The sequence below is a fragment of the Myxocyprinus asiaticus genome, chromosome 9, assembly GCF_019703515.2.
Source record: "Myxocyprinus asiaticus isolate MX2 ecotype Aquarium Trade chromosome 9, UBuf_Myxa_2, whole genome shotgun sequence".
In the NCBI taxonomy this organism is placed as follows: Eukaryota; Metazoa; Chordata; class Actinopteri; order Cypriniformes; family Catostomidae; genus Myxocyprinus; species Myxocyprinus asiaticus.
The window spans coordinates 47,547,004-47,552,772 of NC_059352.1; the positions used below are offsets into that span (position 1 = coordinate 47,547,004).

Genomic DNA, 5,769 nt, shown 5'->3' on the forward strand with positions numbered 1-5,769 from the left:
TTATTGTCCTGCATATCTATTGTTCTGTCCTGTGTATTTATTGTCCTGTGTATCTATTGTTCTGTTCTGTGTATTTATTGTCCTGCACTCCTACACTGCACTCTGTCTCACACTGTTGTGTATTGCACTTTATGTAGTCTTGTGTACTGTTCTGTGTTGCATCATGGTCCTGGATAAACGACATTTCATTCCAGTGTATACAAGCTATATAGAGGAATGACAATAAAAACCCATTTGACTTGACTAATATTCGGCTGGTCTTGACAACAAGCGTTTGAAATGGGTACTGCAGTCCAAATTCAAAATATTGGAGAGTTTTCTGCCCTGTCCCAGACTCGAAGCTCATGCGGGTTGCCAGAATGGTGTAAAGGATTTCTGGGCTTTAAGCTGTCTCCATCTTCCAAAGGCATCTCCAATATTTATCCTTGTTTTACTATGCCTCTGGTCATGGTGGGTTTTAGACAGATGGCGAGGCTTTTTAGGTCGGGTGGAATCTGTTATCTCTGATCCAGTTCGTTTGCTGGCACCTATAGCACCTTTAAAGCAGCTTTTTTCAATAAGAATGATATGAGTCTTCATCTCAAATGAGCGTGCATCATTTTAAACACGTATTTCCAAAATGTATTTCTTTCTGGTTAAATGTTTAGCAATTACCAGTAAAATCAGTGAGTGCACCTTTAAAGTAATAGTTCACCAAAAAATGATAAATCTCTTAACATTTACTCACCCTTATGCTGTCTTAAACTTGTATGACATTCTTTCTTCTGTGGAACAGAAATTTTGATGGAGATATGATGTATAAATATATTCATAAAATGCAAGTCAATGGGGTTCAATACTTTCTTGCTCCAAAAAAGACATAAATCCTTTTCAGCAATTGCACATTTCATGTCATAATTGCTTTTTATGACACTATCAGTTAGATTTAGGTTTAAGGTTTAGGGTAGGGATGACAGTTTTGCTGATTTTACCTCCTGAGACCCCATGTCCACATGTGCTTCGCTATAGGCTATGCATAATTTTATTTAAACCGACTGATCTCTCATTCTAGGCTGTCATTAAGGGGTTAAACGTTTGACGCACCTTGTCATGTGACAAAACAACATGGCGCCAATCTTAGCTGAGTTTGTCTTTGGGAGAGACAGCAACAAAACTACATCTGGTAAGAAATTTTCCTTAAAATATCCTATATTCACTGTTCATTATCACATTGAGAATCAATGGATGCATCCAAAGTCAGAAAAATGTTGCTTTCAGAGGCTGTACATGGAGTTAGGATGAAAATAAGATGCATTTAACACTGTTCTGAGACCAGTGCAGACAGACAGCACACTGGAGGTTAAGTCATTCCCTAATTATGGAGAATGGGAGCATCCTATACACTGTAAAAAAAAAATAAAAAAATAAAAATAAAAAAAAAATTTACTGACATTTACCGTAAATAATTACTGATTTTTTATGTCTTTTTCATAATAAGAGAATATACCTGTAAAATACAGAAAAAACAAGTCTGCTGTAAAAGTACAGTCAAAGTCTGTAACTTTAAATTATAAGAATCCACCGTTTTATTACATGACTGTAAAAAAAATATGGTTTTGAGTGTTAATTTAGTAGATATCAGTGTAAAAACACAGTTATCAGTGTAAAAACACTGACCAATAATTTTTCTGCTCTGTGTGCATTTATTTAAAAACACAGAATTTTAGTTTTTTATGCATATTTGCTGTACATTTTAAGTAATAAACACATTATAAAACCTAATGAAAATCAATTTTACAGAACTGTTCAATAAAATTACTTCCAATGCAGTGTAATAAAAAAATACGACAACAGCAACTTAACAGTAATTTTCCGTTTTCTAACATTAAATGCTTGGTACATTTATTTAAGTTCCACATCAACAAAGACATTACATTTAACCAAAAACAGTAGCTTAACATCTGCATTTGACCAAACCTGGACTTATGGTCAAATATTAATGATTTAAAAGTAAAAAAATATATATTTGGACAGGGATATTTTAATCTCTATGCTCTAGCACAATACTTGTTTTTATTATAATGCACTGGTCCTTCATACACACACAGAAACACCCACCATGAATAAAATAATAAAGGATATTTTGATTCAAATAATTTAATAATGTCAAACTGTTAAAGCTAGGGTGTGCAATCTTTTCCAGAAACATTTTTTTGTTATACTTGTTGAAGGTCTTTTCACATCCTGATAGCAAGCAATAATTTAAGTGGTCTTAATGTAATAAAAAATAAATAAATAAATAAATAAAAAAATATATATATATATATATATATATATATATATATATATATATATATATACAATGTGGTAAATTGTAATATCATATATTTATATTTAGCAGAATACAACTTTATTGTAAACCACAAAAAAAGAGGTTAGCAAACAGTTCTGTGTTGTGATTGGACAAAATCGTTGTTGCCGGAACTGTTCAGCCAATGAATGCCCGAGAATCAGCTGTTTGAATCTGAGCGATAGCATGGCGGCACAAGTCCGTGTTCACGCCAAGTGCTTTGCTGGGAGTGAAAACGGCTTACTTTGTTTTTAGTTACTTTATTATGAATAGTGGCGTTCTGATGTCAAGCTAAGTGATTTAGTGCAAGCTAACAGCAAGGTTAAGCTAAGTTGTCAAAGTGTACAGATTTAAGTTATCATAACAATACCAGAGCTGGAGTTTTAACCCCTTTAACGAGCTGAGGGACATTAGTCTTAGAAATGTAATTTGATTGGGCATCTGTTAAGTTCAGTACAGGCAAACAAACGTTATTTAGTTTGTAGTGGTCGTTGTTGTATTATTGAGCTTATTTTTTAATGTGCTAACTTAGCAGTAAAAGTGAAAGATGCAGTTAGCTCTTGATAGAAGTCCAAAGAGCTAATGTTACATGTGATTATTGTCATAAAGTTGACTAAGGTAATAATGAAAACCTTGTTAAATTTGTGTGGCATTTTGACACAGAAAATGTGTGGGAACCGTACTTAAATAGTAATTACAATTAACCCTTATAGTAAATAGTGGATTTGAACCCTTATCTTATTTTTTGTTGTTGTTGTTTTTTTGTTTTGTTTTTGTTTTATTTTGTTTTTTTGTCACTTCTGTCCCTGATATGTCAGAAAACCTCTGTTCAGCCCAGTCATCGGGACCATATATCGCTGTGTTCCTACATGTCTTCAGAAGATTCCTACAAGCAAACAGACCTGACCAAGGTATGTTTTTTTGATTGTGTTCACTCAACATTAGAAAATGGAATAACCAAATTGATGCAGTATGAAGGCTGGAATGTTAGTGCTACAACTACACATACTATGATTCAGTATTTTTTTGTATTTGTATTTTTTTTTTATGAATTTGCCAGCAGGTTATATCATCAAACTGCTTATTATGCCAGACAACACACCCTTAAGTGTTAGAGTTACAATGACAGAGCAAAGTAGAAAATCAGTCATCGAAATTCAGTAACTTCCAATTACTGATGATAACAATAACAACAACAGTTATCATGATTTCAGATTTTTACATTACAATTGTATGCATGCTAAATTGATCTAAAAAGTGCACAGGATGTGTCAGAATTACAGTACACAGGCTGCAGGTTCAAACAGATAAACGTTTGATTTGATCTTTTCACAGACGAGGCGGTGGCCACTGGTTTAATGATGGCTAACAATATCATTGAGAGAAGCCGCCTGGAGTTATGGAATTTTCTTCCTTATGGATACCTCCTAAGATGACTGACATCTTTCTCAGAGTTAATGTTAAAACTGTTATGTAGTGACGGCTAAGGGTGAGTGAATTGAGACTGAAGAAAACTAAAGTGCACAGTGATAATGAAAAGTGACATGTCATTCCATGAGATATTTGATGTTAGCATTTCATATAGTTAAAGGTGGGGTATGCAATACCATGACAAATACAATGATATCGAGCGAACAACGACACAGCAAGTAATGTAATTAACGTTAGCTAGGTTGCGGGTTAGCAAACAGTCTCTACAGTTGCTGCTGCGAAGCTAACAGCCAGAGAGGATGAGATGGTTTCCCAGAGCCAGCAAACTAGCTCCAGACAGCGATACTCACAACTCTCCTGCTACTATAGCTAACATCACAACAACAGCATATCTTGGCAAGCTAGAAAGTAAGCTGAATGTCCGTGGGCAAGTAATGTAACATTCCCTGACACACAAATCATGGCTGGAATAGTGTTGTTTGGCTTGGTCCGAGCCACTTTGTTTATTTCCCATTTACAAAGCCAGGGCTGTGTACAGACACCGGAGTATTTTTTCAGCGCACACACTGAAGGGACAGCTAGCATACTGTGAGGAGATATTCGCTGAATTTGACAAAAAGACGTGTATTGGATTAGAATCGCATACCCCACCTTCAAATTCCCAATCCTTTAAATTTTTTCAGCACACTTTCCATGTTACTGTTGAAAATGCACTAAACAACTGTGTGTAGGCCCCTTTTAAGGACTGTAACAACTATTTCAGTATTAGGATCTGTGATTGGCCCTTGTGCTTTGTAATATATGTATTACATATACATGTAAAAATATTAAGAACACTTTACCCTATTATTTCACCATTTTAATTCTACTTAATTATATGTGTGTGTGTGTGTGTATACAGTTGTGCTCAATAGTTTGCATACCCTTGGAGAATTGGTAATATATGTAGCATTTTTAAAGAAAATATGAGTGAGCAGGCAAAACACATTTATTTTATTTCTTATGGGATTCATATTCAACTGTAGGTTAAAACAGAATGGCACAATCATAAAACAAAACATGGCAACAAAGAAAAAAAATGACCCCTGTTCAAAAGTCTGCATACCCTTAGTTCTTAATACTGTGTATTGCCCCCTTTAGCATCAATGACAGCGTGCAGTCTTTTGTAATAGTTGTCTATAAGGCCCCAAATTATTGCAGGTGGTATAGCTGCCCATTCGTCTTGGCAAAATGGCTCCAGGTCATGCAAAGTCTTTGGTCGTCCATGAACCGCACGTTTGAGATCTCCCCAGAGTGGCTCGATGATATTAAGGTCAGGAGACTGTGATGGCCACTCCAGAACCTTCAACTTTTTCTGCTGTAACCACTGGAGGGTCAACTTGGCCTTGTGCCTAGGGTCGTTGTCGTGCTGGAAAGTCCAAGAGCGTCCCATGCGCAGCTTTCGTGCAGAAGAATGCAATTTGTTTGCCAGTATTTTCTGATAACATGCTGCATTCACCTTGCCATCAATTTTCACAAGATTCCCCGTGCCTTTAGAGCTCACACACCCCCAAAACATCAGTGAGCCACCAGCATGCTTCACAGTGGGGATGGTATTCTTTTCACTATAGGCCTTGTTGACCCCTCTTCAAACATAGCGCTTATGGTTGTGACCATAAAGCTCTATTTGGTCTCGTCACTCCAAATTACCGTGTGCCAGAAGCTGTGAGGTGTGTCAAGGTGTTGTCGAGCATATTGTAACCGGGCTTTTTTGTGGCATTGGCGCAGTAAAGGCTTCTTTCTGGCAACTCGACCATGCAGCTCATTTTTGTTCAAGTATTGTCGTATTGTGCTCCTTGAAACAACCACACCGTCTTTTTCCAGAGCAGCCTGTATTTCTACTGAGGTTACCTGTGGGTTTTTCTTTGTATCCCGAACAATTCTTCTGGCAGTTGTGGCTGAAATCTTTCTTGGTCTACCTGACCTTGGCTTGGTATCAAGAGATCCCCAAATTTTCCACTTCTTAGTAA

General features: G+C 36.3%; 1 long non-coding RNA gene across 1 annotated transcript; it reads left to right on the forward strand.

The window, feature by feature from the left end:
- The first annotated feature begins 3,131 nt into the window (after positions 1-3,131).
- Positions 3,132-3,810, forward strand: LOC127446379 (uncharacterized). Its single transcript, XR_007898209.1, has 2 exons — positions 3,132-3,240; positions 3,665-3,810. It is a non-coding gene; the product is annotated as an uncharacterized LOC127446379 (long non-coding RNA).
- Positions 3,811-5,769: the final 1,959 nt, after the last annotated feature.